Source organism: Onychomys torridus, chromosome 9 (assembly GCF_903995425.1).
Source record: "Onychomys torridus chromosome 9, mOncTor1.1, whole genome shotgun sequence".
Lineage (NCBI taxonomy): Eukaryota > Metazoa > Chordata > Mammalia > Rodentia > Cricetidae > Onychomys > Onychomys torridus.
This window is the reverse complement of record NC_050451.1, coordinates 108,678,301-108,703,363: the sequence shown is the minus strand read 5'-3', so window position 1 is coordinate 108,703,363 and position 25,063 is coordinate 108,678,301. Positions and strand designations below refer to the sequence as shown.

The 25,063-nt window shown below is 42.5% G+C and overlaps 1 long non-coding RNA gene across 1 annotated transcript; it reads left to right on the top strand.

The window, feature by feature from the left end:
* Positions 1–260: 260 nt before the first annotated feature.
* LOC118590922 lies at positions 261–5,462 on the top strand. Its single transcript, XR_004945884.1, has 3 exons — positions 261–370; positions 2,853–3,071; positions 5,335–5,462. It is a non-coding gene; the product is annotated as an uncharacterized LOC118590922 (long non-coding RNA).
* Positions 5,463–25,063: the final 19,601 nt, after the last annotated feature.

Here is a 25,063-nt window from a genome sequence, read left to right as displayed (position 1 = left end):
ACTCATAGACAAACCAGGAAACCGGGACAGGGGTGGAATGGCCCCGGGCTAGTAAGTAGGGTCTGTTAACACCTTCAGGGCTGGGGGCAAGGGAGGGGTCACCAGAAGCTGGAGGCTGACTGCATACCTGCTGCCTTGCAGGAGCAGACACCACTGGAGAGGGCCGCTCTAGCTCCCGAAGAGGGCAGAGGAATGAGAGCACATCCTCACTCTGCTCCTTCCTTCTAACCTCTTCTCAGGACTCTGAAGGACAGAGTGGGCCACAGATGTAGAGACTGAAGCAGAGGAGCCAGCAGACACACCCTGCGCCCCTGTATTAAGAGCATGAGGATGACATCCAGCAAGCTTGGATGAGCTTCTAGGACCCACGGTAAAAGGCAGCGTAGGAGTCCAGGCTTGCTCTCCCAGTTCCTCCCCACCCCCTGCTTTCCTCCTCTAGACAAGGAAATGCTTGTGTCATCTCGCTTTAGATCAGGAGTTGAAGGATCAGGTTGAGCGTCATCCAGGAACTTCTGGTGTCAGGGTCGACTGAGAAGCCCGGATGAGTGTGCAGGTCTAGAGAGATAGTGCAGCTGTTCAGGACAATAGCAGAGCCAAGAGCTCTTTGGCTTTGAGCCACACTCTCAGGTCAAATACATTCTCAAAGACAGAAAGTGAGAGTGTCTGGGAGACCAGGAGGAGTCCTGCCTGGGAAAGCCACACAGAGGCAGAGAGCTGCCTTGGACCTGTGGTGATCTGCACACTGTATTCATCCTGCTTCCCAAACATGCTCCTTTGTCCTGACTCTCCTGGGATGTTTTGCTTAAGAGGGTCTCTCTCTCTCTCTCTCAAAAAGATTTATTTTTAACTTGACGTGTATGGGTGTTTTGTCTGTATGTGTGAGCACCATGTGCTTGCAGGGCCCTCAGAGGTCAGAAGAGGGCACCAGATCCCCCTAGCACCAGACTTACAAATGTTTGTGAGCCACCATGTGGATGCTGGAGAATAAAACCCTACTCTGCAAGAGCAGAAAGTGCTCTTAACTGCTGAGCCATCTCCCAAGTCCCAAGAAGCTTTTTAAGAGAACACACCCATCAATCAAGGTGTGGATGACACCCAGCCACATACTCTTCTATGGCTTGCGGGGGTTAGTCCCTAGGATGCCTGCAACCTCGAGCTCAGAGCCACCAGTTTGAGGCGGGTTATAAGTGGTTGGGTCAGTCTCCGTTTCTGTGTTCAGTTAGAAATTACAGGCACATGAGCTTTGCTGCGAGGCGAAAGGGAGGCCTAATGGTTTTCTCACAGACCACATGAGCCAGAGTCTTTGAAAAGCCTAAGCACCTTGGGCAACCCTTTACCACAGCTGATGAGGACCCGAAAGCCGGCTTCCCTATGTTTTCCCACTCTGCAGTCATCGCCAGCGCCAGCCGTGACAAAGCCTGGCTTGATGCCAACCTTCCCGGTGCTGACCGCCTCTCTGGGGTTACTGATGCCCGTCTTAACAAAAGCTGTTTACTCAGGGTGATGGTTGATGGGCTTTGAAGAGGTGAACTCTGCTTTTTCCTTTACGAGCTGTCAGAACACTTGGTGTCCTTGGTATCCCGGGCAACCAGGGGGCACTCTGCCCTCCTCTTTGTCTCCTGTCTGCTACAACAGTGGCTCAGTTTCCTTCTCTGTGGTTTCCAGGTAAAACAGCATCAGTGTGTGGTGTGAGCAAGGCTGACTGCCATCTGTCATTGGGTTGCCAGCAGGGTCAATCTCAGTGGCCTGTTGGTAATACGGGGCTCCCTGACAGAACTGTGTGCCACCAGGGACCTTGCTTCAACTGATTTTAACCCACATTTCCTAGATGAGAACAGTGCTTTAGCGAACCACCTCACTTTCAATGCACTTGACTGCTAGTCTGTTTTCCGTAGGGAGCAATGGGCACATGTGTCCCCCAGCTGCGATACAGAGCATTAAAAATAATAATAATAAAAAAGAACACATGTCTGTTACCTGTGGAGTATTCCACAGATTGATTTCTCAGAACAGTGACATTCTCGTGCTTCAGACCCATAGTAACTTCATACAGTGGAGCCGGAAATAAGCTCAGGAGTAAAAAGGCTTGCTGTGCATGCCCTGAGTTCAACCCCCAAAACCTGAAGTAGAAGGAGAGAAGTGGCCTCTGAAAGTTGTCCTCTGACCTCAGCATACATGGCATGGCACATATGCAACCTCTTTCTCTCAAAAATGAAACAAAAACAAAAACAAAGAAAACCCAACCTACAAAAAGGAAAATCAGAACAAAAAGGCAAAAGACCAGTAAGACCAAAAAAAAAAGAAAAAGAAAAAAAATAGCATTTAGTTTATTCTGTGTTGGCCAACCACTCTTCACTTTAAAAGTTACCCAGCTGCCTACTTGGCACCACCAGCCTGTCTTCCCTCTTCTTTCCTACAACTTCCTAGAGATTGTCGCTGACATCATGCTCTCTCACAGCCCCTGACACTCAGTCATGGCCTTGCCCTCTCCAGACAATGCACACTGTTCAAATGTCGCTAGCACACCTCTGGCAGCCTCCTGCTTTCCAAGGCATGAGGGATGGTACAGACACATTGAGGGCAGTGATGTTACAGTGGGCTTCCCTGGACCAGCAGCAGCTGCAGCATCGGGGGACTTCGAAACACATTTCTCACCATCCACTCCATAGCCACCAAATCTTGGGAGTGGGCCTGCACCCTGTCTGACTTTTTTTTAACGAGTTCTTCATGTAATTCCGATGCATGAAGAATTAGCTTTAAAATAAGATGCTTTTTCTTGCTTCCTTCCTTAGCCTTCTGTCTTGCTGACACTGCCAACACATTTTGCTCTGTTCTACTCTCCCACCATGCAGAACCCAGGGCCGATCTGGCCAAGTTTCCCTTGGCTGTGTAATCTGCAAAAGCCTCCAAGTCCACACTGCTGTTGATGGTATACTCCTTGCCTCCTCCAGTACTGCGAACATCAGGAGCTTCTGCATCCCATGGCCAAACCCCAGATGTAATGACAGACGTGCATACATACTCTAACATCACCATCACAGGGCTATGCCACTGTGCGTCCGTGAGGGAAGGTCAGTAAGTCACAACAAGCTGCGTTTTCATGGTGGTTTTGTAATGAAGGAAAGCTGGGTTAAAACCTAGGCTGTCAGGTTGGGGATTTAGCTCAGTGGTAGAGTGCTTGCCTAGCAAGCACAAGGCCCTGGGTTTGATCCTCAGCTAAAAAAAACCAAAAAACCAAAAAAACAAAACAATACGTAGGCTGTCTCAAATGTCTTTCTTTCCTGAGTCAGCTTTTTCTTTTTTTCCTTCCTGGAATCAGCTCTTGTGTGTGTGGATTGGGTTATTAGCTTGATTAAATGTTAGAGATTTCTTAGGGGAGGGCGAAGGGAAGTCAAGGTGCTACTTTTTGAGGTGACCTCATTCCATGTCCCCCAGTCCCAGTTTGTTACCAAGAGCAATTCACACAATTTTGTAGGATAGCTGGCACCCTGGTGACATGCAAGATAACTGTAGGAGGGCAAACCTACAGGTTGGCTTGAGACAAAGCACACCTCTCTGGGATAATACGCCTCTTCCACACCAAAGTGATCAGCTAGGTAGAAGCTAAGTGCTTTTCCCACCCCTGGACTGTGGGTGAAGTCTCTGCCCGAGCCAAGTCTAAGGGCTCAGGGGATTGAAGGCTGGTGGAGGAGCAGAAACCCTGGCAGATGGGGCCTGATGGAAAGTCTTTAGGTCATTGGGGCATTGTTCTAGGAATGTGGCTCTCACGGGGTTCCTTGTTAATTCTGGTGAGAGGGTTATTGTGAAAGCTAGAATTTATCTTCACCATACTCTCTATCCTGATTCTAGATAAAATTCCTGGACTTCAAACCCCAAAAACCATGAGCTGAATTCTCTCTCCCCCTCCCCCCCTGTTTTAGACATTCTGGGATTGAACCTAAGGCCCTGTACATGCTAGGTACGCACTCTACCATGGAGCTACACCCTCAGCCCTTAAATACTTGATTTTTTGAGACAAAATAAAATATTAACTTTTATTTTTTTCTAGACTATCCTCAAATTCCCTATAAGCCCAGACAGGCTTGAGCTTGTAATCCTCCTGCCTCAGTCTCCTGAGTAGTTTGGATTGCAGGCTTGTGTCACCAAACATGGCTCTCTCTCTTTCCCCAGTGACCATCTTTCTGTTTCTGTTTCTTTTTTGAGGCAGGGTCTCACTATGCAGTCACAGCTGGCCTGAAACTTGCTATGTAGGTATGACTGGCCTAGAACTCTTAAAGATCTGCTGCCTCTGCCTCCCAGTGCTGGGATTAAAGGCATGTACTACCCTAGTCATTTTGGGGAGAATGCTATGTTGTGACTAAAAGCTAGGCATTCCTGTAGACTATGGTGTTCAGCTGGGAGCCACGTACAACTAGGCCCATCATTTTCTTTTCTTTTTGAGATGGCTGAGATGTCTCAGTGGGTAGGGTGCTTGTCCCATGAGCCTGATAACCTGAGTCTGAGCCCTAGAATTCACATAAAGGTTGACTGAGAATTGACTCCAAAGAGCTGTCCTCTGACCTTTACATGTATTGTGGTGTACTATGTCCCGCCCTACCCAACACACAAATACACTCAATATTGATAAATAAAAATAAGTAAACCATGGGATTTTACATTTCTTTTTCTTTTTGTTTTTTCAAGACGGGTTTCTCTGTGTAGCTTTGCGCCTTTCCTGGAACTTGCTCTGGAGACCAGGCTAGCTGCGAACTCACAGAGGTCCACCTGGCTCTGCCTCCCCAGTGCTGGGATTAAAGGCATGCACCACCACCGCCCAGCCTTTTAGATTAGTCCTTTTTTTTTTTTTTTTTTTGCCAGAGCTGAGGACCCAACCCAGGGCCTTGTGCTTGCTAGGCAAGCGCTCTACCACTGAGCTAAATCCCCAGCCCCACATTTCTTAATACATATGACATTTTTCCATTAAAGAAGTTCCTTTTGTATTAGGACACTCCACTGATTATTTCAGCCATAGTTTCATAGTTTTCTCTGCTTAAGACTAAAGTTCAGTAGTTTCTGATTCCAATGGTGTGTTTAGATTTCCTTTCTACTTCTTAATAATAATGATAAGTTATACAATATAATTACATTATAGTCAGTATCAATCATAATCACTATTATTATTGTAATTATGAATTATTAATTAATAATAATTTTTAGTATTGTTATTTTGCTTGTCAAAATATTCATCACTGAAAGGACTATTAAAATACCCTACCATGCTGGTTGATTTCCCCTCTGAGTAGCAGTGTTACTTTTATTTTGTATGTTTTATTTATTTTTGTTTTTGTTTTCTAGGCCTGACTTATGTAGCCCAGTTTATCCTCTAACTCACTATGGTGGCCACGACTGATCTTGAACTTCTGACTCACCTTTCTCTGCCTGCCCATGTCCTGGGATTATATGTATGGGCCACTATGCCAGGCTTATTTTATATATCTTGTTTAAATTTATTTATTTATTTATCTATCTATTTGTTTGTTTATTTATTTATTTATCTATCTATCTATTTATCCATTTATTTATTTATTTATCTATTTATTTATTTATTTATTTATTTATTTATCTATCTATTTATTTATCCATTTGTTTATTTATTTATTTATTTATTTATTTATCTATCTATTTATTTATTTATCTATCTATTTATTTATCCATTTATTTATTTATTTATCCATTTATTTATTTATTTATCTACTATTTATTTATTTATCTATTTATTTATCCATTTATTTATTTGTTTATTTATTTATTTATTTATTTATTTATCTATTTATCTATTTATTTATGTGAGCCATATGTGTGGAGGTCTGAGGAGAATTAGCAGGAGGAGGACCTTCTATCATGTGGGTCCCAGGGATTGAATTCAAGTCATCAGGCTTGACAGCAAATGCCTTTACCCACCACACCATCTACTTTATAGGCCCACATTTTAGAAATTTTAATGAATTTTAATAAAGATGTGCAATTTTAGGTTTGCTGTTTACTGCTAACCTGTTTATCTTTAATGACTCAGTTGATCAAAGTTCATTTCATTTTACATTAATTTATTCATTATATTGTATAGGTTTGACAACACTTAGCACAAGATCTAAAAATCTGAACTTTTTTTCAGCCTCTATAGAATGCTGCAGAAAACCTTATTTTATTTCACAAAATTCCCATGACACCTTGTTCTGTATGGAAATTAAAAGCATTGCACAAAACTGTCTTCAGGCTATGTGCATGAGTGTGTATGAAAGGTAAATGAATCTGACTTGGTCCCACCTCTAAGATGTTTCATTGTGTTACTGTAAACATTCCACCTCCTCACCCCCTACCCCCCACCCCTGCGACCCACAACTGAAACACCTGTTGGTATGTCAGATAAGGGATTGTCAACCTGTGTATTAATATTAATACACTTGCATTGGTTTTCTTATTATTAGCTCAACAAATTAACATCAATATAGTAGCTTAGGACAGCTTGTTGTGACAGGCCAAAATAACACAGAGGTCCCTCCATCTTGTATTCTTGCTGAGGCCATTTCAGGTTTAACTAGAATTTAATCTCCCTGATGGAGAATTCCATTGAAAACTACCTAACTCTACTCTAGAAACCTGAGGTCAAGATGCCCCAGCTAGCATATCTTAGCTTCTGTTAAACTGCCTGCTTGATCAGCCCTTCAGTCCTCTGCAGCTGCCAAATGAGATACCAGGATGTGGTTTTTGTCTTTAAAAATCCCTTATTCTAAACTCTCAGGCTTACACTTGGGTTCCAAATACCTGAGTATAGTCCCAGCCAGCTGGAATAAAGACTTTTAATTAGCTACAAACTGTGTCTGAGTGGTCATCTCTGGTGGGCTCCTTATAACATTTTAGAGGCCCCAGCGAGATTCCCCAGAGACTGGACTCCAACACTTGGGGAACTACTGGGGCACCACACCCTTTTGGCCTGGCCATCCAGAGAAATGCAAAACCTCTGCCTGTCCTCTCCCTGCCCCAGACAGGGAGGAGGCAATAGTTCCCTGATCTGTGTTCTCTCTCCCTGGGTCCTCCCATGCCTACTCTAAACAACTGGTGATGCCCAGGGACAGAAGGGGGAAATAGTTCCCCAGGTCACAGTGTGGCAGGGGAAGTGGAAGTCTCCCCCTACCCCCACCTCCCCCCCCCCCCCCCCCCGTTCATGGTTTATATCTTCTTCTTTACCAGTGACGTGTATAATTGAAGACCCCAAACCCTCCATTTTTGGAGAAACTGCAGGCCCTATCAGCCTGTTGGAAACTGTTCTAAGGTAAGAGGGCACTGGATGCTTTTTTTGGGGGGGAGGGGGTTTGTTGTTTATTTTTTGATGTGGGAGTCAGGATTTGCAGGATAGCTGAAATATGTCATGGGAAAATGTCTGCTGCCCTTTTTCTAGGTAGCTTAGGTATATGACTGGAGAGATGCACAGCTGAGCCTTCTCGGTTGAGATTCTACTCCAGGACTTAGAGGTTTTCTAAAAGGCATGATGACCTTGCAGAACCCCTGCAGGACTGTCCTGAGGAGACTGACCTGAGCCAGTCTATCAAGCTTGATCTGACTAATGTCCCATTAGCAATACTAAATGAGGTACTGTTCATAGATGGGATCAGTATTGTCTCAAATAGGACCAGGTATGCAGGGGCAGTGGTGATGATCCAAGATAAGACTATCATAATCTTTTTTTTTTTTTTTTTTTCGAGACAGGGTTTCTCTGTGTAGCTTTGTGCCTTTCCTGGAACTCACTTGGTAGACCAGGCTGGCCTTGAACTCAGAAATCCGCCTGGCTCTGTCTCTCGAGTGCTAGGATTACCGGCGTGTGCCACCCGACGACTATCATAATCTTTAAATGACAGAACCTCCGCTCAGTGAGCTGGACTTTTGACATTGACTTAAGCACTCCCCTGGAGGAAAGACAGGACTATCACCATGTACACCGGTAGCCAATGTGCTTTCATCACAGCCCATGTCCATGGGGCTCAATACAGGGAAAGAGGATTGCTAACCTCATCAGGAAAAGAAATCAACAGTAGAGAAGAAATCTTAGCCCAATTGGAAGCTATCTGGCTACCCAAGAGGGTGGCCATTGTCCATTGTAAAGGACACCACAAAAGGGATTCCCCAGAAGCCAGAGGCAACAGAGGGGTGACTTGGTCACTTGGGTGGCGGCCCTTGGACCAGCGGGGCCTCTCTTAGCCTTGGCAGTCCTGCCAGACCCCAGCTTACGAGACCACCCAGAATACACGCCGTGGGTCTGGAACACGCCATGGGTGAGCCTGACTGGGTGAAACAAGAACTGGCTACACAGACTGGACAGGACTGGTGGGATGGTCTCTACCTTTGGTGTCTCTTGAAACATACATACAGGTCTGAAAATTTGAATTTTTTTTTTAAGATTTATTTTTTATTATTATTACAGAAGAGGGCACCAGATCTCATTACAGATGGTTGTGAGCCACCATGTGGTTGCTGGGAATTGAACTCAGAACTTCTGGAAGAGCAGTCAGTGCTCTTAACCTCTGAGCCATCTCTCCAGCCCCGAAATTTTGAATTTCAAAGAGAAAACATCACAAATTTTGGCAAGCCCTCAACTAAGAATGTCCCATGCTAACTGCAGACATAGTTGTGGGTGACATACAGCTTCTAGATCAATATCTCCACTTTGAGTTAGGTTCTAGAACCATCTAGGTGTTTATATCCTCCACATTCTGAGGCAGCTCCCATGCTCCAAACTCTACCACTGAGTCACACCCCCAGCTCTGTTGAAGTCTATTTTAAGTTTGTCATATACTCGACACCTATTTTTGGCCAGAATATAGGAATTCTTCATCTGCCAGAGCCCTTAGAAATTATACAAGCCCTTCCCTGTGTAGGTTTTGTAGACAGGAACAAATCTTGGTTCAAAAGATGTGCTGAAGGTCTCAGCTGGCTGAATGGTTTGTTATGATAAATTTTATGGCAGAATTGGCTAGCTCTCTCCTAGCTCATCATGTGGCAGTGGGAATGAATCCTTTTATGATTTTATTTCATTGTTCAAAAAAATTTCATTTATTTTACTTAATCCATGTATGTGTGTATGTGTGTGTGTGTGTGTGTGTGTGTGTGTGTGTGTGTGTGTATGTGTGAGGGCATATGGGTTGTGCATGCAGCTGCAATGTTCATGGAATCCCAAAGGCATTGGATCCCTGGGGCTGGAGTTACAGGAGGTTGCCAGCCATGTAACATGGGTGCTGGACCTGAAGTTGGGTTCTTTACAAGAGTAGCATATGCTTTGCTGAGCTGTCTTTCCAGTACTTTATTTTTACTCATGTGTATGTGTGAATGTCTGCATGAGTGCATGCCGTGTGTGTGTGTGTGTGTGTGTGTGTGTGTGTGTGTGTGTGTGTGTGTTCTGAGGAGGACAGAAGAGGGAGTCAGAGCCCTTGGAACTCAGTTTACAGGTAGCCGTGAGCAGTGTGACATGGGTATAGGAACTGAACTCAGGTTTCCTGGGAGATCAGCAACAATGCTTAACCACCATGCCATCTCTCTAGCCCCCCAATATGATGATGCATTTTTATTTTTGTTTTTGTTTTTCAAGACAGGGTTTGTCTGTGTAGCCCTGGCTGTCCTAGAACTCCTATAGACCAGACTGGTCTTGAACTCACAAAGATCTGCCTGGCTCTGCCTCCGGAGTGCTGGGATTAAAGGTGTGTGCTACCACTGCCCCGCAATAAATGCATTTTTAAAGCAGGACTCCTGCCCCAAAACCTAACAGGTCAGAGTACAGGGGAAGACTTGGGGTTTGCAGATCTGTTGTATGTATGTATGTATGTATGTATTTATTTATTAATAAATTTTCTGGAGCTGAGGACTGAACCCAGGGCCTTGTGCTTACTAGGCAAGCGCTCTACCATTGAGCTAAATCCCCAACCCCATGGTCTGTTAGTATCTGTTGCTGAGGCTTTAAGGCTTAGCTTGGGCTCAGGACAGAGACCTGGTTCAACTTATTGTACAGGCTTTGTATCTTCTGGATGTTATTAATTTGAGTTAGTTCCCAAATTTGAATTGCAACCATCATCTCATGTCTTGAAAAATTAAAACTGAGTCAACATCATATGTGCCTCTCTAGGAGAAGGGCCAGTATCTCCTGCTTGGGGCCACCCCTGCTGGGAGTGTTATGAACCAGAGGTCATGAAGTCCTGTGCTAGGGGACAGGCAGGTGGTGGGGTCAGTGACACTTGGGATAGACTTCAGGAACCACTGTCTTCTTTGAGCTAAAGACTCTTCACATCACAAGGTTATCCTGATTAATGAGGTCTTCTAGTCCCTCCCATTTGACAGAGGGAGGCTGGCTTCAATGCTGGCTGTCCTCTGTGGAGCCACTGTGGTCCCTGAGGGAGGATGGGGTCCCTTGCTTTCTCCAGACTCCTAGGTTTACAAATTTTGCAGATCAACGCTTTCAGCTTTTGGTGGTTTAGTTAGGGTTTCTTTCTATTGCCTTGATCAAACACCATGATCAAAAAGCAAGGTGGGGAGGAAAGGGTTTATTTGCCTTACACATACATATTACTGTTCATCAAAGAAGTTAGGAAAATAATTCAAACAGGGCAGGAACCTGGAGGCAGGAGCTGATACAGAGACCATGGAGGGGTGCTGCTTACTGGCTCGCTCCTCATGGCTTGCTCAGTCTACTTTCTTACAGGACCCAAGACCACCAGCCCAGGGCTGTGCTCTCCCACATAAATTACTAATTAAGGAAATGCCTTATATGATGGAGGCATTTTCTTAATTGAGGTTCCCTCCTCTCAGAAGACTTTAGCTTGTGTCAAGTTGACATAAACTACCCAGTACAGTGGCCATTCTGGAGCTAAGAGGCCCCTGGAAAATGGTCAGATCGTCTCCTCTCCTCCCTGGAGAACCGCTTGCTCAGGCTCTGAACAGAGAGGGTCTGAGTTCTGCCCCTTTGCTAGCCACAGGGAACATTCCTTCTCTTATGGACTGAGGTCCCTACAGAGAGGTCTGCCCCTTTCCTTATTTTCATGTTTCACTTCTGGAATGGACAAAGTGACTTATCAGGGAGCAAAAAGCCACAAAACCATATGCAGGTAAAATTTTCTAAGAGACATCTTGATACACCACACAGCGCATTGCATTATGGCCCTTCCTCATCTCCAGTGTGCAGATGATACCAGGAGGCAGATTGCACGCGAAGTGAGCTGGCGGCTTCAAACCTTTCAGTGGGAACTGCCAAATATTCGGATCTTTCAGGAACTCACCCAAGCGTCTGGGGATGGCTCTGTTTTTATTTGCATATGGAATTCTGGGGGCTGACTCACTCTCTGAGCAGCCCAGCTCTCCAGCGCTCAGCTGGCCTCCCTTGTGGCTTGTGGCTTGTGCAAACCCATGCTGAGAAGGTGGGGCCAGCCTGAGGGTCACGGGCTGGGACCAGTGAAGCCCAATGGCCCGCTTTCTTCTCATTGAACCAAACAGCCAGGGGGCAGCATCCACAAAGCCACTGCATCCACGGAAGATTCCAATAAACAAGGAAGGCTTAGCTTTCTGTTTAGAGTTCTAGCAACAAGCAGCAAATGTTTAAAAAACGTTTCCTGCTCAGTGAAAGCAAAACCACGCACCCAAACCAATAAATCATTAACTTAAAGGACGGACTTTCGAGGCTTACTGCCTGGCCAGCTTTGCCAAGTGACAGAAGGGTCACTGACTTCATTGTTGAGAGGAAGTCGGTAATGATTTCCCGTAGCACCCGAGCACTCTTGCCGCGCTTGCGCTGATGGTGCAAGGCTTAAAAGCGAGGCTGTATCGCCCCCTCGTGGATTCCGTGTGCATAACCTATGATGCGTAAACACTCCAAGCAAAGTGAAGGCGCTTTGTGCTACAAATCACAAATACCGACCAACAAATAAACAGAAATCAGGGGGCGTCTTGGAATAACTTTGTTTTATTTTTGTCTTAAAATTTTATTGAAAAATATATATTTTTTTCGATAAAAACGCGGCAACAATGTGTCCAGAGCACATAACACGTGAGCATAAATTTCGGTAATGACGAAGGGAGATGCTCAGATTGGATTGTTGTAGCGTATATTCATTAAACAATAACCAGTAGCATGCCACAGAACTTATCCTAGAAAATCATAATTAAACGAGTATGTCAAATATTAGTACTATGAATACTCTCTTTAATTTATCTGATTTTTTTCTGCTTTATTATAACAGTTGGCAAATTAAAGGGTTTATATGTATAGCCTATAACTTGATATGTGCACACTGTAAAATGATGAGATCGTTATTTAGCTTTTTTTCATGAGAACACTTAGTCTCTTAGCAATTTTTGCATATGCAGTGGTGTGAAGCTTGCCTGTGAGCAAGGCCAGCCTTGAGGAGTTGCCCCAAAGCCAGAGAATGGGGCGCCAGCGCCTGCTGCTGTGTGTTGAGCTTATTGTCTGAGCAACGGTGCTCCCTGATCGTTACAGCTGCTCCAGGAGCCCCAATTATTTCTGTTTTGACCAAGCCGATTCAACTGGGGGTCTGTCAATCACACCTCAGGGACAACTGCCTGAAATCATGTCTCTACTGCTTAAGTGGTTCATACTGTACTAAAGCCACCTTAGCGGCTAATTTAGCAACCTCACATTTGGGTTAGCACTGTGGTAGGAGAAAACGACCTACTCTGAACACCACTAATAAGTCCCACACACTTTCTGCTGTTGATGGATTAACATTCATTGTTACCAAGAAGAATGGAATGTTCTAGAGAGATCATAGGTAGTTCATTTAAAATAACTATAGTTCCATCTGAAAAGCTAAAATATTTCAAGACTTTTGTCCTGATTTGCATTGAAATCATTGGTGTAATAAAGCTTCTGGGAAGACTGAAGACCTGGTCAAATTATAAATACCAAGTAGGGGACAGTGAGATGGCTCAGTGGTTAAAAGTATTTGCTGTGAAAGGGTGGGGATGCAGGTTCCATTCCCAGAATGCATGTAAAGGTGAAAGGAGAGAACTGATTCCACAAAGCCATCTTATGACTTCCACACATGTGCAGTAGTGCCTCCAAACTGCCCCCCCCCATACAACAACAACAATAACAACGCTAAGAAACGTGAGTGGGTTCTGAACCTGATGTAGTATATGAAATCATGGTGAGCTCTAAGTGGGGGATAATAAAGATGGTAGCATAATCTTTTGGAGGAAAGTAATTATCCTCCTGAAGAACAGTAGGAGAGTAGTTTATTTCTGCATAGAGTAATCATGACTATAAATGAGCAGGCACAGGGCCCAAGTAGGCACCAATCTGGCTTCAGAACTTTGTTATTTTAAAAGAATTTCTAACAGAACCAGCTTCAGCTGTGCATTTGCTGTAGTGTGGTGTAGGACGCAGAATAAACATGACACAGAGGAGGTGTGAAATGTGTTCTATGAATACATTTACAATTTATCTGCTTGATGAGAAGACAGATTGGGCCATCTATCAGTAGTGCAAGGGAGCAACTTCGCCCTGACTGTCTAATCAAATACAAGTTTGGAATTGACCTCTTCAGGCTGTGGGGTTCATCAATTCTTGAAGGCTTTTAAAGATTAGTATTTTGAATGCACAGTTGTAAAGTGTTCCAAGTTTTTGATAATCAGTAGGATTGTTGTCATGTTAAAGATATAGTGTGAAAGAATGTAAGCCTGTGTGACTGTGAGTAAATAATGAATAAAATTCCCGTATACACCAAAACATCATTGAATCACAGCTCAGAAATATCCCTGACTTCACCTCAGCAGCCTGTTTCATTTTCTAACTACTAATAATCAACTCAGTGTTTACAATTTCTTTTGGCTTAATTTATTTTATTTTTTGTGTATGAGTGTTTTGCCTGCATGTATGTATGTGTACCATGTGCATGGCTGGTGCCCACAGAGGCCAGAAAAGGGCACTGGATCTCCTGGAATTGGAATTACAGATGCAACTCATGTGAGTTCTGAGAATCAAGCCCGAGTTCTCTGCAAGAACAGACCATGCTTCTAACCACTGAGCCTCTCTCCAGCCCCTTACTCTATCATGAAGTCCTTGTGGAAAGTGAAGCCACCAGACCTCCAGGAAGTTCATTGTAGTGATGCATAAGCTTGTGGTCTAGAAGCCACGTTATAAGCAGCATCAGTGACAGCACAGAACTCCTAGACAACACCCCACAGCCTGACTTGGTTTTGGAGTGTGCCACTCGTTATGGGGCTGGGGAGGGGCTCTGTCTGGGAAGTGTTTGCTCTGCAAGCATGAGGACTTGAGTTGGACCCAGAGCCGGTGTAGAAGCTGAGCATGGCGCCACACACATGGAATCCTAGCGCTGGAGGCAGAGACGGGCAGATCCCTTGGACTCACTGGCCAGCCAGCCCAGCCTACATGGTGGACTCCAGTGATAGACTGTCTTCAACAACGAGGTGACCAGCGCTTAGGGAAAGACACCAAGGTCGACCTCTGGATCACACATGTACACATGTGCATGCACGCATGCATGCATGCATGCACGCATGCATGCATGCATGCATGGTAGAGATCTGAATGCACATTTGTTCTGGCTCTACTGCCGAGTATGCTTGGTTATATGTTTTATTGATTAGTTAAGTGCAAATCAATCTGCAAATTTTACTGAAGCAATAATTTTATCACCACAGCTTATTTTTAATCACAGACATTAGCAGAATGCTTATTAGCATGTAGGGTTCCATAGTTTTGCTTTTGTGGGTGTATTATATGTGTTCATGTGTGAAGTGACCCATGAACCACAGGGTGCTCCCTTCCGGACCCCGGATTAGGCACAGACCACACCCCAAAACCGATTTCCAACACAAAGAGATCCTTTATTAAGCAAGGCAAAGAGACAAGGTGGCTGAATCTGTTTAGGAGGAAAGAAGGGGAAGTCTATGTTAGAACGAGCTAGGGTGTGTGGGTATGTTCTGGTCCGGCATGTTAATCAGAGTAGCCAAATGGGAATTTTGATTGCTGGACCTTGATGTTTCCAGAGTCAGGCCCTGGTGATCAGGCTCAGGAGTGAGTGAGGCAGAAGGAAATGGCCAAAACAGAGCAGATCTTGTGCAACTTTAGGAATGTGGACGTGCCCAAATAAGGGAACCTAAGGGTTAGCAAGGGAGAGGGGAGGGGAGGGCCTGGTGTTGCCATGCATGCCGTGGGGGTACTCAATAAATCCTGTTAGAGCCCTTCAGTGTGTGTGTGTGTGTGTGTGTGTGTGTGTGTGTGTGTGTGTGTGTGTGTGTGTTGTATAGATGTGTATATTTATGAGTTTATAAGTGTCACCTTATACAGATTTAAAAACTGGGGCATGTGTATATTCTGATATACATTACAGTATTGCATTTTGTTATCATCCTTTGGTTTGTTTTGAGATAAGGTCTCACTATGTAACTATGTAGTCCTGGTTGGCCTTGAACTCAAAGAGATCCACCTGCCTCTGTCTCTCAAGTGTTGGGATTAAAATTGTGCACCTCTACACCAGGCCCTTATTAACATTCATTTATGTGGTAGAACTAATTATTACCATCACTCTGCAGATGAGGAAACCAAGTCACAGACTAGAGAAGCTGAATGGTCAGGGCTACATCTTAATCACAGACAGCTGCTGATAGGAACACGAGCTGGTGATGTGATGTGGGCTCTCTACCTGACAAAGTCAGGATTGGAACTGAGAGTGAGGTGCAGAGAGCACCCCCACCTTCTGTCACATTCAAAGGAGAAGGAGGAAGGAGAGACCCAACAGGAGGAGAAGGGACTGGAGAAGCAAGTGGGGCAGAGAAGGGAGTCACTCAGTGGAGACCTTACACAGGTGTGTGTGTGTGTGTGTGTGTGTGTGTGTGTGTGTGTGTGTGTGTGTGTAAGGAGAGCCTTCGGAGGACAAGTGTCCTAGACAGAGCCGTTGCCGAGACTTGGTGTTTACACCGACTCCCTTGTGCCTAACATTCCTCATGATGTCATGAGACGTGGGAACATGGTCTTGCCCATGGAGCCCATGGCTACTGGAGTCTTGCCAAAACGGGGCCTCAGCAGATTTCTAGCTCTACTGTTCTATGTGGAGTCCAGGCAGGTGGAAGGTGGGAGTGGATATAAAGAATGGTAAGGCAGAGAGAAGATTTCTATTTGTGTAGTTTCTGCAAATTTCTGTTTTATTACCAAATACTTTTTCAACTGTAAAATTACCCAATGAATGAACAATTGATGGAATGTTTGGTAAAAACAAACGAACACCAAACCAAGCCAAAACAAAGAACTCCTTTATTTTTGTCTTTGTTATATTGTCACTATAAATTTGAGATGGACTCCGAGAAAAGTAATAGGCCTGTGTGACATTAAATATGTCTGTGCAGAGTGAGCAGCAGACCCATCAGTGAGGTAACAGCAATGGCCACATAGCCTCCAGGGCTTCACTGCCTTTTGGAACCAGCTGTTTCCCAACCCAACCAGTTACATCCACAATGAAGATAGAACCTTCCATCCTCCCCACTTCGCCTGGTTCTTGTGGGAGTGTTCAGCATTTTGAATCATTTGTGGGAAGCCTCAGTCAGTTGGTTCAGCTTTATCACCCCCACATTCTAAAGCAGGAGAAGGGGCCTTTGCCCGTTTCACTCCTGAGACTTAAATCCAACCATGTCATTAATCAGCACAGTCACAGAAATGGTTCCCCCATCTCAGGAAGCAAAGGTCAGGGCTGGAGAAAGGACTGGCTGCTCCTCCAGAGGATCCGAGTGATTCCCGCACCCACGCGGCAGCTCCACACTGTCTGAACTCCAGTTTTGTCATTGATTCTATATGGGTGTAATAATAATAATGTAAACTATAAACAAATTTATCCAGGAGTACAGGTGAGGATCCCAGTGTTCAGTCACAATCTTCCAGTATAGAAGAATCCCAAAGTATTATAAGAAAACTGCAGAGCAATGTTTTCCTCGATTTTACACACATTTTCTGAAAACAAGCAAACAGAATTAGCAATTCAAATCCAGTGATTTATAAAAGGACGATACACCCTGACAAGGGGTTATCTGAGGAGTGGAAGGTTGGTTTAACATTTGAAAATCAATTTACCACACTACCAAAATAAGGATAATGATAGTGGAGTCTGCATTTATTTCCCAGCACTCTCCACTTTTTTTTTTTTTTTTTCGGTTTTTGAGACAAGATTTCTCTGTGTAGCCCTGGCTGTCCTGGAACTCACTCTGTAGATCAGGCTGACCCCAAAATCACAGAGATGTCTGCCTTTGCCTCCCCTGTGTGGGATTAAAGGTGTGTGTCATTTTATTTATTTATTATGTACACAGAAGAGGGCACCAGATCTCATTACAAGTGGTTGTGAGCCACTATGTGGTTGCTGGGAATTGAACTCAGGACCTCTGGAAGAGCAGACAGTGCTCTTAATCTCTGAGCCATCTCTCCAGCCCCTCTAACCCCTTTGTAATGTGCCTAATATTGTTTTAAAAATAAAGTCTTAAAAAATATTAATCCCAGCGTTCAAGAAGCAGAAGCAGGTATATCTGCAAGAGTTTGAGGCTAACCTGGTCTACACAGAGAGTTCCAGGACAGCCAGGGCTACATAGTGAGACCCTGTCTTAAAAAAACAAACAAAGCTTATTTTTAAAAAAGTGAAGAAAATCATATGGCTGTCAGTAGATAGAGGAAGCATATGAAAAAGTCATATATTTATATGTATTGTGCAATAAAACTCTTTTCTTCTAAATAAAAAGCATTCATGAAACATATTCTATAGTGAATGTCTTCATGAGTAAAGAGTGACTTGTGGCTGAGGAAGATTTTGAGTTTGAGGCCAGCCTAGGTTACATATCATAGATCTTGTCTTATAAAAAACAAACAACAAACAAAATGAATGCTTTGCCTTTAAAACCAAGAAGAGAGCAAGGCTCTCTCTTTATTCACAATCTTTGTTGAAGATTGTGTTGGAAATTTTAGCTGGCATAAGAAAGCAAGAAAAAGAAATAAACGATGTTGAGATAAAAAAGTAAGTCATGGGGTATAAGGAGATGGCAGTGGGTAAGGCGCTTGCCAAATGTGAAGATTAGAGTTTGAATTCCCAGTATCCACATAACATCCAACTGGGTATGGCAATCTGCCTACAACCCCAATCCTAGTGGTCAGGAATGTTTCAGAGTTTTTGTTTAACTATGCAAAGATGTGTTGCATTTGTTTAACTATGCAAAGATGTGTTGCATTTGTTTAACTATGCAAAGATGTGTTGCATTTGTTTAATTATGTGAAGATGTGTTGCATTTGTTTAACTATGCAAAGATGTGTTGCATTTGTTTAATTATGTGAAGATGTGTTGCTCTTTTACTTTGCCTGCCTAAGGCAGTTGACTGGTCTAAGGAAAAGATGAATGGCCAATAGCAAGGCAGGAGGCATAGGTGGGACTTCTAGGCAGGGAGAGTAAATAGAAGAAGGAATTTAGGCTTGAGGAGGAAAGAAAAGGAGGTGATAGGGAGATGCCAGGGGCCTAGCCAGCCAGACATGGATGAATCAGGAAAGCAGGACATACAGAATGAAAAAAGGTTAAAAACCCTGAGGCAAAGCATAGATGAACAGAAACAGGTTAAATTAAGGAACAAGCCTAAGCTAAGGCCAAGCATTCATAATTAACAATAAGTCTCTGAGTCTTTATTCAGGAGGTGGTAGGCAACCCAAAGAAACTTCCAGCTGCACAGGAAGCAGAGAGAGGGGATCTCTAGGGCAAGATGGGGGCCTAGAATATCTGGCAGACTTTCCTATGAAGCAGGATTTTTGAAGAACTGTCCCACCTTGTCTTGGCAAGGTTTGTCAGTCACTTTCTTTTGTGTCCTGCTTTTCCAATTTGGACAGCAACTGTCAGCAGTCGAGGCAAGGGCATTTTCCTGCCCAGTAGATAACTTTTGACACAAAGAAAGTAAACTCCATATGGAGTTTCTTCAGTTCCCATCATCTTCTCTGAAGGAGATTGGTGCTGCCAGGAGCAGATATGCCTCATTGTAATAAAAAAAGAACCCTATGTTATTAAAACATCTTAAATGCTATATTCTGTAGATCTCTGAAGTGTTTGAAGACCATCTGTCCATCTAAAATGTATCTCTGTTTGACTTTGAAAACATACCTGACCTGACTACAAGTTTGATTGTAACAGGTGACTAACTACTAACCTGCATTTCTTCATTATCCTAACAGCTTGTAAAAATAATTTTCAAGGACTAGAAATTTACATTACAATGTTAAATGAGCTGTATAGGTACAATACCTTGAAAAAGAGTAGACATGTATGTACAGTATGTTCTAACAAAAATAACCTTAAATTTGTGTCAATACACAAAAATATAAACAAGAGTAGAACATATATACAGTATAACAAAACAACTTCAAATTTGTATCAATATATAAAAATCCATGCTGGGTGGTGGTGGTGCATGCCTTTAATCCCAGCACTCAGGAGGCAGAGCCAGGTAGATCTCTGTGAGTTTGAGGCCAGCCTGAGTTCCAGGAAAAGGTGCAAAGCTACACCAGAGAAACCCTGTCTCAAAAAACCAAAAGAAAAAAAAATCCATACCAATGTAAAATATTTAAGACTAGTAACTTTTTTGGTTTAAAAGTATATTCAACAATTTACCCTTAGGATTATTATGAATAGGATTATCATTTCTCTATCCCTTCTTTTCCTTTTCAGAACAAGATTCCTGATTCTAATCTCCTTTGTTCAGCTTTCTTTCTGACCATTGCCAATAACAACTTGTAAGCAACCCCCCTAAATGACGGCAAATATTCATAACCCACTGAACTACCAAAAACCATCCATCCCAATTCTTGGGAATGTGGGTGTCACATTCTTAAAATTACTTCCTGTTGTCTGGGGGCAATGACATCTTTAGGGGACCCTTAAAAAATTGGGATAATGATCAAGTCCTGGGAGAGCTAGATGCATCATGTGTTGTTCAGTCTCTGTGTGATGGGAAAGTGCAGGGCTTATCTCAAGTCTTGGCTAGAGTAGTCTGTGAGGCTGGACCATCTCAGTCAGCCACCTTGAAATTGTCCTGAGCAGTTTGTAGTCCAAAGCCAATCTTTGGATGGTGTTTGTCAACTTAGTGGCATTACCACAATCCAGGTGGAATTGTCATTGTGGGGCCCCATTCTTCTTTTGGAGACTTCAAAGGTCGTTGTTAGGCACAGTCATGGTTCACTGCATAAAACTTAAACATTTTAAATGTCACATGCAGCAGATCTCAAAGAGGTTAAAGGACTGTAATTTGTTATGTACATCCAGAATACAAAACCTTAATTCCTAGCTACCTGATAGAGACTCAAACATGAAATCATGTATAGGAAGGTAGATGAAGCCTTTTTCTAGAATTAGTTGTGCTCTGTATGACATTAATATCATGACAAAAAGTTTAAAAATATATAATATATTAGTTCTATAAATTTTGAGATAATATTTATACCTTAAGAAAAGTGTCTGGGGTTGGGCATTTAGCTCAGTGGTAGAGTGCTTGCCTAGCAAGTGCAAGGCCCTGGGTTTGATCCTCGGCTACACACACACACACACACACACACACACACACACACACACACACAAAGAAAAGTGTTAACGAATCAAAGTAAAACCAAAGGATTATGAAATTAGTGACAATAAAATAGCCCCTTAATTTTGGTTTTTCTTCTGTCCTACATCAAGTGGCTTTTCTAACATGAGACAGAGATTTTGGATTTTCCTTTAACAAGCATGCTTGGGTTTAGAGAAGGAGAGAGCCATGCTCCAACTTTAAAGCCAGCTTTAATTTTTAATTGAACTGGGACTACAAAAAGACCATTTGCATTATATGTCTGTAGAGAACAGCAGAAACAAACATTTAGGAACACATGAAATTTTATCCTGTTGGAAATGTGTTATATCAATAGGCCAATTTATTCTTTTTATTGGGACGGTTTTCTTTCTGGACGATTTGTCCTTTTTCTTCAGATGTCTCATTTGTCCAGTGGTCTTCAGATTCCTTAGTTGGATGCCTTCATTCTTCTGGAAAGACAAAAGCAAAACCCTGTCCCAATCTTAACTTTGTGGAGTTTCTAAATGAAAAGCATTTGTTAGTCTTATAAGTTAGTTTAGACTGAGTGGTCATGCTGTCTGATGGACTACCACCTCTTCTAATCAAGAGGTCTCTCTTGTTTGAAACTAATCTTTATCAAATTTGATGGTATCCATAGCTTTTATTTTCCTGTGGAAACAAAATCAGAACCCCTTCCCAATGTAACACATTTCAATTCTGAGGTCAGCACACCTTTAAAGCACACAGGTTGATTTAATTCAGCAGTTTTATAATTGTCCAATGACTCTCTGCAGCTGTTCTCATTAGCATTTAGAAAATGTGAAGTTAATAAAGCACAATACAATCTATCTCTGGGGGGTGAGATTTATTACCTCATTCTGTTTATTAAACGTTTTAGAGTTCAATTAGATCTTCCTTCCTTCCTTCCTCCTTCCTTCCTTCCTTCCTTCCTCCTTCCTTCCTCCTTCCTTCCTTCTTTCCTTCCTCCTTCCTTCCTTCCTTCCTTCCTTCCTTCCTTCCTCCTTCCTTCCTTCCTTCCTTCCTTCCTTCCTTTCTTCCTTCCTTTCTTTCTTCCCTTCTTTCTTTTTTCAAGACAGGGTTTCTCTGTTTAGTCCTTGCTGTCCTGGAACTCACTCTGTAGACCAGGCTGGCCTCAAACTCAGAGATCTGTCTGCCTCTGCTTCCCAAGTTCTGGGATTAAAGGCATGTGCCACCACTGCCTGACTGATTAAATCTTTCCATAACTGCTTGCTCTGTAGGATTGTGTGGTATATCTGTAATATGCTTTATGTTGTAATATGCAAAAAACTGTTTCATTTTACTAGAGACATATACTGGAGCATTATCAGTCTTAATTTATACAGGTATTCCAATAATGACCATAACTTCTAACAAATGTGTGATTACAGAATTGGCCTTTTCAGAACTCAAAGCAGTTGCCCATTGAAATCCTGAATATGTATCTATGGTATGGTGTACATATTTTACTTTTCCAAACTGTACAAAATAAAACACACCCATTTGAAAAATTGTATTTCTTTGAGTACCCGTTGGGTTACTTCCTGCAGGTGGTGGAGTTTGGTTATACAAAGAACAAGTAGGACATTTCCTTATATTTTCCTTGGCTTGTTGCCAAATGATGAAAAAAATCTTTTTTTCAAATCTTTGCTATTAACATGGCATTTCTTATGAAATTCTGAGGCTTCCAGCACATTTCCCACCAACAGTTGATCAATTTTACCATTACCTTATCCTAGAGGGCCTGGTAGACCTGTGTGGGATCTGCATGTGCTATATTAGGTATGATTTCTACTTCTGATTATTTCTTGTAACTGAATAAATAACTGTAGCATGAATTGTTAGAAGGTCTTATTAATAAAAACAATCTCAGGGCCTGGTGTTGGGGTGAAAGCTGGAAGATCAGAGAAGAACAATCCACAGCCACCTCGCCTTGCCAGTTCCTCAGGTGATCCTGTTTCCTCAGATTGGAAGCCTCTGAGTCCTCACCCAGAATGGGTCTCAGCTGAACTGTACTGCTCAAAGCCTAAAAGACGAACCAGCCTAGTTCCTGGTCCTCACGCCTTATATACCTTTCTGCTTTCTGCCCTCACTTCCTGGGATTAAAGGCGTGAGTCACCATGCCTGGCTGTTTCCAATGTGGCCTTGAACTCACAGAGATCCAGAGGGATATCTGCCTCTGGAATGCTAAGATTAAAGCCTCTGTATCAAGTGGCTGTTATGTTCTCTGACCCCAGGTAAGTTTATTAGGGTGCACAATATTTTGGGGAACCCAATACCACCACAAATAACCAAGTCAATTCTGAATCATCTGGAATAAATTCAGCAGTCTCAATATGTAAAACCACTCTTTCTGCATATTGAGAGTCAGTAACTATATTAAGAGGTTTTGAAAAATCTAGTAATACCATGAGAATAGCATATAATTCTGACTTTTGAATGGAATCATAAGGGCTTTGAATCACTTTACTTAAATTTCCCGACTTATAACCTGCTTTTCCTGATTTGTTTGCATCGGTATAGAATGTAGGGGCCCCAGAAATTGGTGTTCCCCATACAATAAGAAAGGATCCAGTTAGTTCTCTGTATAAACTGAAGTCTCTTGCTTTTGGAATATTTCTTGTTAATCTCTCCCCCAAAATTACTGCAAGCTCTTTGCCAGTGTTGATTTTCTGCCCATAAAGAGGAAATTTCAGCATTAGTAAAAGGTACTCAGTTTCTTCTGGGTCTATTTCTGCTAATTGACAAAGTCTTAATTTTCCTTCAGAATCAACCCAGAAAACTTTTCTACATAGATCTTTAATTTTTTACTGTGTTTGTGTGGTAAAAATATCCATTCTAAGATATTATCTTCTCCCTGCATTAAAATTCCTGTTGGGGAATGCATAGAAGGTAAAATAACCAGAATGTGATCAAGCTCTGGATCCAAACGACCCACACGTTCAGCCTGTATTTCTTTTCTACCAGAGCCAGTTCTTTCAGCTTCAGCCGATACTTTTCTTGGATTATTTAATTACTTGTCTCCTTGTAAGGTTTGAAATAAATTACTTAGTTCTTGAATTGTTAATACAATTGTGGATTATAGCCAGTTATTGTCTCCCAGCAATTTTTGAAAGTCATTAAGAGTTCACAATTGATCTCTCCTGATTTGTACCTTACTGTGGTTGAATTTTCTCTACACCTATTTTATATCCTAGGTAATTAATAGGATCTCCTCTTTGTATTTTTTTCAAGAGCAATTTTTAATCCCCAATAAGGCAAAAATTTCTTTACTTCTTCAAACATTTTCTCTAAGGTATCTACATATGAATCAGCTAGTAAGAGATCATTCATATAATGGTAAATTATAGGGTGAGGAAAGTGATTACAAATTATTTCCAATGGTTGTCATACAAAATACTGGCACAAAGTGGGGGCTGTTTAACATCTTTTGTGGAAGAAATTTCCACTAATATATTTTAATGGGCTCTGGATTATTATAAGGAGGCACCATAAAGGCAATATTTTCTTTATCCTGTTCTTGCAAATGTGTAGTAAAAAAGCAATCACCTGGGAGGCAGAGGCAGGTGGGTCTCTGTGAGTTCAAGGCTAGCCTGGTCTACAAAGTGAGTTTCAGGAAAGGTACAAAACTACACAGAGAAACCCTGTCTCAAAAAACCAAACCAAACCAAAACAAAAAAACAAAAAACCAACCAACCAAACAAACAAACAAAAAAACAAAAAAACAAAAAAAGCCAATCACTATTATAACAGTCCATCCTTTAGGTCATAGAGATGGCAAGGGAATTCCAGGCTATAGAAAGCCCATTGGTAATCATCCTATTTTTGGTTGTGAGCCTAGCCTTTAACGGCTGAGCCATCTCTCCAGCCCATCATCTTATTAATAGCACTTAGATCTGTTACCAGTCCATTTTCCAGATTTCTTTTTAATAATAAATACAGGAGAATTCCAAGGACTGGTCAATTTAGCTGCTCCTGTACCAGCTGTTCTAAGGCCCATATTTTTTCTGATGTCAAAGGCCGTTGTTCCACCCAGATAGGTTTGCCAGTTAACTGTTTTAGAGGTAGGGCTGTTGGTACCTTTGAAAGATCAGCAGCTGTTGTGCCCTGTTTAAGTATGACCTGAATAGTCAGTGACGGTTCTTTGTAATAACTTTTAATATTTTTCTCAGAAACATAGGTTTGTTTCTGAGATTGGAAGAATGTTAATCTAAGTATTCCATTGCTGTAACAAATCATATCCTCATAAATTCATTGCTACATTAGCCCATATGGCTTTAACTTTCCTTTCTGTTCTTTTGGCCCTATGAATTCAACCCACTTTGCACTTTGTTTTACATGAGATAAAGTTCTAATCTATAAAAGCTGAACAGTTACCTCCTGAAGAGGCCAATTTGGGTGCCAAGATTCTGGTATGATTATTGTTACACCTGCCCCTGCG